The sequence below is a fragment of the Pleuronectes platessa genome, chromosome 14 (assembly GCF_947347685.1).
Source record: "Pleuronectes platessa chromosome 14, fPlePla1.1, whole genome shotgun sequence".
Classification (NCBI taxonomy): Eukaryota; Metazoa; Chordata; class Actinopteri; order Pleuronectiformes; family Pleuronectidae; genus Pleuronectes; species Pleuronectes platessa.
In genome coordinates, this window is record NC_070639.1 from 15065516 (window position 1) to 15078053 (window position 12538).

The following is a 12538-nucleotide window of genomic DNA, read 5'->3' on the forward strand; positions in this document are numbered from 1 at the left end:
TAAAATGTGCTCATTGGGATAAAATATGACCCAAAACATTAAAAAGAAGGCTGATGGTGTTACATGTAAATTTATGGGAGCCTAGTCATCTTGGATGACATTTAATGAATTTCAGTTGGCCAAAAACATTTTCTTTTTCCAAAGCCCTCACTTCATACTAATGTTATCTGGTCTGTGGCTTTTCCAATTTACGGCCCAATTGGTCAAACTGGAGGCAAACGGCACAGTGGTCTGATGTGAGACTCTGCGCCCAGAAAGCTTCAGTCACAGTACAAAAAAACCCAGCAGGCAACAAGGCTCACAACTTACCACCAATCGATAAATGGAATAACTGCCACTATTAAACAATTCTCTGTCGGGTCTGGAGTAATGAACTATAACAGGGAAATGATAATAATGATGATAGTCATAATTAGTGAGATAATAACAGGGCAATCACAGGGTGCCGTAACGGGAGACATTAGCCGTGATGTATGATTGATCTGTTGTGAGGCGGGCAGCCTGGCAATCGAGCAGGAGTCCCCTGGTACAGGGGCGATGCAGACCGTGTGTATCCGAGTGTGTTGTTGTGTACACATATTTATATAAATATTGTGTTTGTAAATGTAGTTGCTGGTGTGAAGTCATAGTTATTTGTGTTGTTTAATTTGTGCAGGGGCTGCACATATACACAAAACTGAGGATTTGGTTGTTTGGCTCATTTTGTCATAATGAACAGAGATGACCTCAAAAGACAGTTTCCTGTGCAACTAAAGGGAACAACATCTGTGGCCAAAACCCACATAAAACAACACAACAGTGGTTATATTACCAGCAAAAAAACACACAAAGCTAACGTGAAGTCAATAGATTGGTTTCTTATACATTTGTGTTGAAGGGAACTCCAACTACTTTGCTTAACCTTTGTGTCGTGTTCGTTTCTCCCCCCTTACTTTGGTGCTCCCGGTCAAATTTGACCGGCCTGTTTTAACTGCCCTTACATTAACACAAAAACCATTGATCGTCACCAAATTGTATTTAACTCCCTTTTAACCTGTAAACAATGTCTCAGACTACTGGTTACATGAATAACTGCAGTGAATAGACACAGAAATTGAAAGTTGTATTCCAAAATTAACATTTATTGTAGAAAAATCAAAACAGAGACCAAATTCACAGAACATCAGAACATCAACATGAACACATTGTGTGTGTGTGTGTGTGTGTGTGTGTGTGTGTGTGTGTGTGTGTGTGTGTGTGTGTTCAGACACAGGAGTGGCATTTTGCAATCAGGTCACAGTGTGTCTTGCAAACGTAGGCATCACATTTGAAACATGTAAGACTTGTCTTATTGTCTCTAGGGGCACATAGCTTGCATCTCTTCCGTTTCTGCCCCTGTTTTGGGGGGAGAGTGGCCAGGGCCGTGGCTGGGGCTTGCAGACTCCTCACCAGACTGCAAGAGGCTGGTGTGGACTGGAATGTCACCTCAGGTGTGTCTTCCACAGGGGCCTCTTCCCCAGGTGCCTCTTCCTCAGGGGCCTCTTCCTCGCCATATGTTGACTGTTCGGTCTCATGATGGTCTGGATCAAAATCAGGATCTTTTGCTTCTATTTCTGAAACATCCTCCTCTATTTCTGGTTCAAATCCAATCCCGTCTTCATCAGTTTGAAAAAAAAGGTCAAGAGCCTCTCTGACAGAAAAACGTCTGATCGGGCGCCGACTCATTGTGTTCAGAGTAAAATAAGAGCAATGCACAAGCAAGCTATATATAGGGGATCTGTGAGAAGATATCATACGTTTTGTATCGAAAGTGTGGTTCACGTGGGGGGACAGGCACATAAGCACGGGAAAGAGAGGACACATGGTCAGTCTGAAAGGGGTTCACATGGGGTGGAGTGTGTGTGTGTGTGCGTGCGTGTATGTGCGTGCGTGCGTGTGTGTGTGTGTGTGTAGGTGTGTGTGTGTGCGTGTAGGTGTGTTTTGTTTGTGTGTGTGTGTGTGTGTGTGTGTGTGCGTGTAGGTGTGTTTGTGTGTGCGTGTGGTGGTGGTTGTGGATTTGTGGTTGTGTACTATCTGATGAATGAACACAATCTAGGGTCACCCATTCATTTCCTATGGCGGTCATTTTTGACCGGGAACACCACAGGTGTTACAAAGTTGACTAAACAACTCAAAATTCAATGAAAGTAGTGATCAGCAATTGTAAATGTTCAAATGCCTAGTGTGGAGGATATCATAAGCCCTTGAGACAATAAAATGTAAAACACAATATTTATGATTGATCGAAATGGAAATCGGTCAGATTTGACCCGAACACGACACAAAGGTTAAATCTACTTCTGCTGCAGCTCACTGGCTGAAGCTGTGGGTTTTTGTAAAAACTAGTAAAATGACAGACAAAATAAATCACTATGATTCATGATGGTTCAGGCCATTTCAACAACACACACAGCAAACAAGCCTTGCACCTTCCGTTCTGTAACTCCGGCACAATACCGTCCACAGCTTTACTCCCTAAACCAAAACAGCCCAGTTGGCCTTTACTTTATTGTTCTTGCAGGCCTGCTTCGGATTCTTCCACACCTTGCACTTCACTGACTTCATATGCACCTCGCAAGAAGTGATGATGGCTCCACCAAGTTTGGAAACAATTTTGAAGTTAGCAGACACATTAATTGCATTTTGGGATTGATTCATTCGCTACACATGAAGTCAAGTGATTCCAGTTCAGGGATGCATGAAGCTAGCTGTGGGAGGAGAATATAGAGCACTGAAAGTTGGAGTCATAGTACCAGCGAGAACTTCGATCTACTTTCACCTCTGGATATCGCTTCTGAGACTTCAGCCTCCACCTCAACATAATGAAGAGAAAATGAAGGTCAAATATCTATGAAGGTCATGAACATCCTTAGTGAAAGGTCCATTTAAAGGGCTCACGGTTAAGGTTGTAGGATATGCAGAGAAACAGAAACTGAGGGAGATTTCAAATGTAGGTAATTTATAAAAGGGTCCTTATCCAAAGTGATTTGAAGCTCTCCTCTTGCTCCACTGCACCACCTGAGGCCCAGCCGCTCCGATAGGCGTAATATACGTGTGCAAAAGAAGGCTTGAAATGCGATAAATGGTGTTTCATTAGCCACGCATTCACGCTCTGCATGTCAATATACTTGGCCAATCAGATGGAGCCCTGCTGCCCCAGATAATAAATTAAGGATATTAAGATCATTGTCGAGTTTTTCCATCACTTAATCATTATCAGAAGAAGAGAATAAGAAGAGAATAGCGCAAGAACAGAGAATAAAGGAGAACTGCGAGGCCAGCTCCGTCAAATCTCGCTTCGCCTCCTCCTGACTAGACTCTACCGTGGAAACTTCTAGTGATCACATTCGTCCCGGGTCAGATTCCTCCTCCCTCGGGCTGTTGAGTGGTCCGTGGTCCCTGTGTCCGTAGCCAGGGACTGTTTGTGTTTATTTATCACGACTCATGTCATCATCGCGGTGTTCAACAAGGTTATCGCCTGTTTTCCTATCATCCTGCAGCCCTAGTTCATACCAGGCATGCATGGCGAACGGGAGGTTAAATAATAAAATCAGTCCTGCTCCAGTTGTTGACTCGATTTCCTCTCCCAGCACCTTCCTTCCTCCTCACAGACTTGTTTTCTTATTCTCAGTTTTCTTTGTCCCCTGTAGTTCTGGTTAATAATACATGCAGTATTCCACCCCAGAGTGGGTATGTGCAAATCCACTCCTGCATATTATGGTCTGCATTTGAAGATCCTTGAAAGTTTGCATTCTTTTCCACGAGCCCACAGGTACCAGGTGTGTGTGTGGTTGTGTGTGTGTGTGTGTGTGTGTGTGTGTGTGTGTGTGTGTGTGTGTGTGTGTGGCTGTTGGTGATTGTGCAGTAAGCCTTGGAGACACTGAGGACTGGATGCTGTTGTCCATATTGTACGGCTTTCTCCTTTCGAGCTTTGGGGTGCGACGCTGAGCATGTGTGCCTGGAGCAAGAGTGTGAGCGTGTGAGGCCTTCACATCCCGCCCCGGTTTGCCTGAAGGGCATGTGAGACGTGCCTGCACCCCCTCCCGAGTTTGAACAAAAGCTACATTGTAACGGGAGGATCCTGTCTCGGCCATGATAACAGCCTCAACAATGAAGAACCCTGCGCCTTGATCGGGACAAGTGAGCGCCCCAGATTTTCTATACTTTTGTTTAATTCGCTTAGTTTCTCAGATCATAGTGATGACACTCCAATAACAACCTTGAGTCGGGACAATTCCTCGGGGCATCTTGGGGGAATATGAGAAGAGCTGTGAGCTTTCTTTTTAAGAATCTGCACAAGCAGGGTCCAAGGGCACAGGGGTGCAGACAGGGTAAGGACATGGAACATATAAATCATCTGAAGACATTAAAAACTCAATGTGTATGCTCACAAAGTTTCACTGAGATGAGCAGATGCACAACAGCATAAGAAGGAAATGTCATATAGGTGCAACTTTTCTGTTCCTCATCATGGAGTTACAGGATTTTTTTGTAATTTTGTAATTTCAATGTAAACTCCTTGCACCATATACTTATCTAACTACAGTATATAAGTTTATGGTGTCACAGCTTTTGATGACCACTTTTAGAATCTGTAAGAAACTGTGTGCCCTCCCTCTCTGCTGCATTAGGACAGACGGACTGGTTGGTCAGCCGTTCGTCCTAAAGCAACATAATGACCCAAAAACATTGGAAGAGAAGAACCAGAGAGCTTCAAAGTCTAGAGAGTCTCAAGGCCTAATCCCCATGACGCTGGACGAGGATGAACTGGACTGAGGCAGAAAGTCAGAGCGAACTAGAAATGCAGCACATTTACATGAACATTTTGAACAATGTTTGATTTCTTGTCAATTCACTGGTGTGAAGCACTTTGTGTGGAAAAGTCCTCTATATATATATAAAGTTAGTATTATCATTATTTATCATTTTCAACTGTAGAAATTATTCTGAAAAATCTCAGTTTGGCTCCTGAATAAATTAAATCTTTCCATGATTCCGTAGATTTACATCTGCATATTTATTCCGTGCTTTGATTTCCGAAAATCCATTGAATTACAGTATTCATATAAAATACCGGAAAAATTTGGTAGTTCTAAAATATTTGACCAACAGTGTAGTGTAAGATGTAAAGTGTTATTGTTTATATCTATAATGCTGGCAAAGAGATATGATAGACTTGGAGAAAATCTTGAATGTTGTGATTGAGAGAGATGAAAATAAAGCAGGAAAACCGAGGCAGTTAGAGGAAACGACGGTGCCCTCTGAATGAGGCAGACGCCACTGAAAATAACAGATGGTGCAGGTCTGCTTGATGACCATATAACTTGACCTGCGCCCAAACTGCTACATCATAAGTCCACAGTTTTACTGCTAATTGCATTGAACTGGAATATGGAGAGGTTGAGATCATTAAAAGGTTTAATGGCAGGTTACTTTTCTCCTCCTCGCAGTTTCCCTCTCTCATCATCATTACAACACCAAGAGGCTTGTTGTAACTGAGCCGACAGTTCAAGAAGTGTTCTCAAACCCACTTTATGCAAAAATATGTCAAAGATATGAAATAATATAATGGGCCTGGTTTCCATAGTGTTTCATTGACGAAAACAAGAAAACAAGAGGTACTACACTACCTGATATCCCGCCTAAATCACTATCACTTAAACAAATGTTTTTGCAAATGAGGTCAGGCTCATCAACAAAGTAAATACTATATTTTCTATTCAGCGCTGTTGTCATCACGTGACATTATTGTTGAGTCCATTGATTGTGGACACTGTATTTTAAATCTTTAATAAGTTAACATTTGATGAATGCCTCATTCCTGCAGAACCTTGGTGGAAATGACATATAATTGAATCTACAGGGGGAGTTTATTGTTGTCGATGTTTGTGGAATGTGGATTATGTCCAAAAACACACGGCTACAGGCCCATGTTGGAGGTATGAGATGATCCCAGTTCATCTCCCAGTTCAGAGCTGGTATTAACATCCTGAAATATGAACACCTCCACATTGGGAGGCCGTCACATGCAGCCGCATTCTTCTGCCACATTATCAACACTGACCAACACATAATGACTGATACCATTCTTGAATCATTTAAATCTTCATAGATACGCGCACTCATTCATTCAGCCCCTCTTAACTTCACTCACTCTCTTTCTCTCTCTCTCTCTCTCTATCTCTTGCTTGCACAGAACACTGTCAGACACATTTGTAAACAAAGATGTGTTGTCATTCCCTTGTGATCTCTCAGGATGGCTGTCATTACCAGGTCTGAACAGGGCCTCTGTGGTGGCACTAGAGAGTTGTTGCATTGACCCCCTCTTATCTTTTTCTGAATTTCTTTATCAATGAACTGAAAAGTATAACAAGTGATTAAATGCCTGTTACCGGCTGTTTCTGCCTTTGCAGTGAAGGGAGAAAAAAGAACTTCAGAGAAAGACCCATCTCCAGTTGAAATGCTCTTGACACTTTGCTCTTAACCTCGCCACTGCAATCAATAACAGTTGGAACAGTGCAAAGTAGTTAATTGTTTTTATACTGTACAAATCTTTCTCTGATGCCTCTGCCGGCTACTTCTTGTACTTTTTTCAAATGTGTTTTCAGTTGACTTGTTGACAGGGCCCACACGTCTTTAGCCTCTAGGCTTAGTCATGATACAAAAGGCACAGCAAAGAGGCTACACACGCACAGACACACACACACACACACACACACGCAGATGTGAGTGTTGGTATGTGTGTTTCCTCCAGGATATACATTTAAAATCAGAGGCTGAATCTGCTCTTTAATGAGAAGTGAGAAGAGGAATATAGGGCAATGGTTTGACGCACAGCAGTGGACGAAGACACGTATCTCCAGCACAGCTTGCGTTTAGGAAAAGGTTAAGAAGTGGTGAGAACATTCGCAGTTTGACACCGACTCCGTGTGCGAGGGGAAGTGAGACGTCGGAAAGGAAAACCCTCATTACAGAGTTCTTACGTCAGTGTGTGTGGGTGTGTATTCATTTGTTTGTCAAACGGCACCACAATATGATCTGTGGGTAAATGCGTTCGATCAAATTACAAGACATTCACTCTGTTAATGTTTATGTTTGCCAGTTTGAATACCTACAGGCCTTCATTTACCTGTGTGACTGTGTCTATGTGTCTGTGTGTCTCTCTCTGTGTGTGTGTGTGTCTGGCAGTCACTCATTAGTGTAGACCTGTCTCCCTCAGCTGCCAGTCTCATCCATTGTGTGGGCTGCCTGCAGTCATCCATTTCCCCCACCGCCCTACTTGGCCACATCCATCTCCCCTCAGCCAGATGCCGTTAAAACCACGTCACTGCTGCGTGTGTGTGTGTGTGAGTGTGTGTTTGTGTGTCTGTGAGTGAGTGAAGAGGAGAGAGAAAGAGAGAGATCGAAGGAGAGAGAGAGAGAGAGAGAGAATGTATTCCTCTCTGGTTGTTTGTGTGTGCTTTTGACTGACAACATGGCAGCCATGAGTCAGTGCCGGCCTGATGGTGTTTGTATACGGTGACTATTTATCCGTCTGCTGCCTCCAGGTCTGAGCTCTTGCATCGAGAGGCCACTCCAGGTGACCACGTTTCACCACAAAGGCACATGAATAAAACCAAAACACTATAAAACGGAATATTTTAGGTGGAAAAAATGCATTGCTATAAGTATTAAGGTCACGATCAATACATATTCCACTGCTTATATAGTTAGAGGACTGAACAAGGTAGCCCCGGTGTCGTTCTCCTTTTTCTCTGGCCAAGTCCAGCTCCTCAGGGGAAACCCCAGGGGCATTCCCTGTAATCTCTCCAACGTGTCCTTGGACGTTCCAAGAATGCCACCGGAGGGAGGCGTCCTCCTCCTTTCCATGAAGCCATGGCTTTGTCATAAACCAGAGGTGAGCAACCCAGCCTTTCCTAGGCAGTACCTCGCCAATAACAATCAACAAAAATAATAAGAATACTATTTAAAATCATGGGAAATCGATCACGTGCCACTGAGAGACAGACGCAGGTTTATATTCTCATTGATCAGCTCAGACAGACAGGGCTTAACTGATGAGTTTTTCTCTTCTATTTGACAAACTGCTAATTAATGGATGTCCTCTAGATTGAAGAGAATGTCTCTGTGGCCCATTTTTGACCAAATGTGTTTTAAAGACTTAACTTTGGCGAGTTCTTAGATTTTAAGGCATCAGGCGATTCATGACAATAATTCTAATTCAGAAAATTGATTTTCCCTCCATCAGGCAAATAATGAAGCATTGACCGCATCGTGTACATGTCTACAACTGCGGGGGGGGGGGGGGGGGGGATTCTGTACGCTTCTACAGAATCACACAATTACAGTATTAACACATGCATTAAAGACCACAACAGGGAAAAAAAGTCAGACGGCGGAGAGGAGACAGACAGCTGCAACGAGAGACAGAGCGGGGGGGAAAGGAGACAGGCGGACACTTGTTGACATTTATGAGGGTTGGTGGTATCGAAGCCTTGAAGCCAGTGATCTGCTCCTCGCTCTGTGTGTTAGCATGCAGTGTTGGAGCGGGTATCTGCCAGTCTCCTCAGATTCACATGCTTTCTGAGTGTTCGCTCGGAGACGAGGAAGAGAGCCCAGGGGGGGGGGGAGAGATTGAAGGGTAGTGTTAACAAGTAATAGTAACCAATGAAAAAAACTTTGTGGTTTAATCCTACTCTTAACACATTTATCTTAATTTAATGAACACCAGCACAAAACTGGCTTTTACTTGATGTAGTAAAAAAAAAAACATTTCTTAAACTTAATGATTCAGGCGCAGACCTCAGGTGCCCTGGGCTCTACGGTGCCCTTGATAAGTTCCGTCCTTGCAGAAATGTTATTCTGTAAAAATTGTGTCCATGTTGAATATTCTGCTCATGCTAGGACCGGTCCAGAAAAATCTAAATCAAAATGTTTTCCTAAGGATCAACCAATGAAGCAAGAGGCCTCATAGCACGGTGAGACAGCAGTTCTCTGCAGCATTATGAAGTAAAACTAGTGGCTCTCAGGGGTTGAGAGGATGGAAACCATTGAAGAAAGCAACAGTTTGCAGGCCGGTGGCTCATCGCTGAAGTCTACACATGATGAGATGAGAATGGTGAATATTTTTTTACTGACAGAAAACACAAAGATCTATCGGAGTCGACAGTGTATTCTTTTTGCATGCATATTCAGAAACACAACAATAAATATTGTATTTATGGTGACATGAAGACAAGCGGGAGAGGCAGGAGAGGGAGGGGGGACGGGGCAGTGTTTTCATTGGAACCCTGGGGATGTATGTAATGAGTTGGAGAGAGGCATGTTTGCCTAGTCTGGTTTACACAGAGAAATGACCCTGTGATACACAGCGTGGGGCCCTCTTACCACACACACACACACACACGCACACACTTCACTTGAGCAGCGATGTCGGAAAAGGGAGCAGGAAACATTTGCCGGCGTATTCGACAACCAGCTTCCAGCGTAAAGCCCGCTGTATCATGTAAGTGAAGTTGTTTAAACTGTGGCGTTGTACTGATGTGGATATTACACATCGTTCTGGAACAAGTCTCACAGGAAGAGTAACACAGAGTCTTCCTTCAAAGGTAGGCCGCGCGGAGTTCACGCTAAATATTTAACAGGAAAAATAAAATCCTGACGGCAACCACCGCCGTTATGAACAACTTATGCGACTGCAGATTCGATCATTTCCCTTCTTTTTGTCCATTTCTTCAACTAGAAGCTTCTACATTTTTGAAGTGCCAGTTTACAGGGAGCCTGTCATGACACTGCCTTACAGCAACGGTCCCATTATAATAAAGGAATGCAGAATAAAAATACTATAACTGGATTTTCACCGACAGTTTTACATTTGAATGTTGAGACAAAAGTAATAGACGATTTGTTTGTGAACAGCAGGCTGCGAGGCGTCTGAATGGCATCACTTAAAGTCCTGATCCCCCTCTTAAAGTCAATAAGAGGCATCGCAGAGTTTAGTGGCTCGTGAGACGTTGACCTGTTGATGCTACCGGAGGAAAACTCGGCGGATTTCATGGCAACCCTTTCAATGTTTGTCGAGAGATTTCACCCACAACCATCTGCCAATCTGGAACTTACAGTGGCGCTGGAGGGAAAGCCAAAGGTTCTACACCACCATCTTGAGTGTGTGTACGTCTGTGTTACCAAGCCATCCAGTAAATGTATAGATTATTAACTGGACAAGGGAAATTCTGCTGGTGGTGTTTGAAAATCAGAAGGATTCATTTTCTGGGGACCGTGAAAAAAACGTGAAAAAACAGAGACAAACGCATTTGTGCCCCTGTGTTAGTTTCAATGAGATGCCATGTGATAACGTCATGCCAGCATTTGGTATCATATGAGTGAGAGCAGCCACAAGTGAGGCATCAAAATTCACGGTCCAAGCAAGTCAGTGAAATAATTAAAAATCTGTCAGAAAACACTGGAGCGGTTCATTTCAACGGTCGATATATGGATCTCAAATGTGTGTCCTATGTCATCACTAACTCTGACAGCACAGGGCACTGGCTTCAGATTCATAACACAGGTTTCACCGTTTCATGGCCGAAGAATCAGGAATCTACTGACGCTGCTATCAAAGCGATGCTAATGTAGTACAAAGATGGAGTAAAGGAAAATGCAGATCTGTCCACAAATGTATTTATTGTAAATCTGATTAATCTTGGTTCCTGGAATACAATATCTACCAAGATGTCTCTATGACTGAAATCTAACAACTACTGTCTGCATTTGGATTTCTCCTCTACTCAACAGCTTGAGATAAGTTGTGTCAGGGTGGAACACGGAAACGTTTCATCCACTTTGAGAAGTTTCTTGAGGACGTCGTCCAGATCAACCCAACAGCAACTCCTTTGACATCCTCTTCCCACGCAACCGCATCTCAGCGGTATCATCTTTTGACATATGTAATTTGGAATATTGGGATAGCAGTTCCAAGTCAAAGCGTGTGACACTGTACCCTATATACATGAAGAAGAGGACCAAAGAGTTGGTGAACAAGGGAGGAGATTCAAAAAGCAAGCAGACATAATGAGGAGAAAGAGATGTAGTGGGCTGTAGTGAAGGGGGGGGGGGGGGGGGGGTATGCAAAGATAAAACAGGATGAGTAAAAAAAAAAAACATATTCGGCGGCATCAAGAGCCCTGCATGCATAGTGGCTCTGATGAATCTGCTCATTAGTAGGACTCTCAGGGCAGATCACTCCATTAATAAAATATGGCTGTGATGGCGGCCATGACAGGGGGGGGGGGGGGTTGCCTCGGAGAGCGGAGCCCCGTCACTTGCGGGAGCCTCGACAGAGCGGACGCACATGCTACCTCCATGAAAATATTATAATGACATCATTTGCAGGAAAGAATCTTCAGGAGAAGTTATCATCAGTCAGCATTCCTACATGCAGGAAGCCTATTAGACTAAGTGTGCCAATTTACCTCGTTGCCATGATTTCCGATAAGTGTGGGCCGCACTTTGTGTGTTTGTGTGTGTGTGTGTGCGTGAAGCCACATGTGGTCACCGTATTGACCGCGTCTCCCGACAGCTATTTGTGTCCACACGAGAGCCGCGGCCAATTATCGACCGCGCTAAACAATCCACGCTGGAGACCCGCAGTAACAGGAGTAAATAATGCATCATCATATCTAACCTTCATGAATTATACATGTCTCCATGTTGACAACTGTTCACAGTTGGCATGTACAGTATTAATTCCTGTGTGTGTGTGTGTAGCCAGTCTCCATCCTTCTTCGCACTAAGTAATTTGTGTGATTAATTCCGTACCATGTCAATATTTGTGTTACACAGCGTGGGGAGTTTGTCGGCATGGCAAGAATTAATGCATGCTTTGATTGCCTTTGGTTTATATGAGGGGAAAAAAAAGAAGCAGTTTCTATGGTAGGACTGTGTAACTCTGTCTCAGAGTTTAATTGGTGGCTTAATATTTTCCCGCGGAAGCCGACTGGAGCGCCGCCTGCCTCTGATTTAGCCAAAAATGGTCACAAAGATATTTGTCTAAGATATTAAATCTGGGACCGCAGCGACTGTGAAGTCATTTTCAAGCTGCTTTTCTTGGCTTCTAGGTCCACGACTCTCTCGCTGGGTTGTGCTTATACGCTTTTAACCCGCGCTGTATCATTGAGCATGTTTACAGACAAAATTAAATCAAATTATACATACAGGGGTATATTTCATCAGGTCTTGCAGCTGATATCTTTTATTAATCATTAAATACATGGATAACAACATGTTTCTGAGGCTTATTAAAGACATTCGGGTTGTTCGAGTCAGAGAGATGTTGATTTATCTCTGGTGACTCGGGGGTTTGTCAGTTTTAGTCTTTCCACATTGACAGAGAGGAGGAAAAAGAGACCCCTACATGGTGAATGTGCCGCCTATTAATATTAAAACTATTTAAAGCTTATTATAATGCACTCCTACATCCGTGATCTGTAACACCGAGTTCCCTGCACTCCACACACAGGCT

General features: G+C 43.5%; 1 protein-coding gene across 3 annotated transcripts in view; it reads right to left on the reverse strand.

Moving 5' to 3' along the window:
- LOC128456092 (receptor tyrosine-protein kinase erbB-4) overlaps positions 1-12538 on the reverse strand; it is a 301537-nt gene that overhangs the window by 38713 nt on the left and 250286 nt on the right. The gene's annotated exons all lie outside the window — the stretch shown is intronic.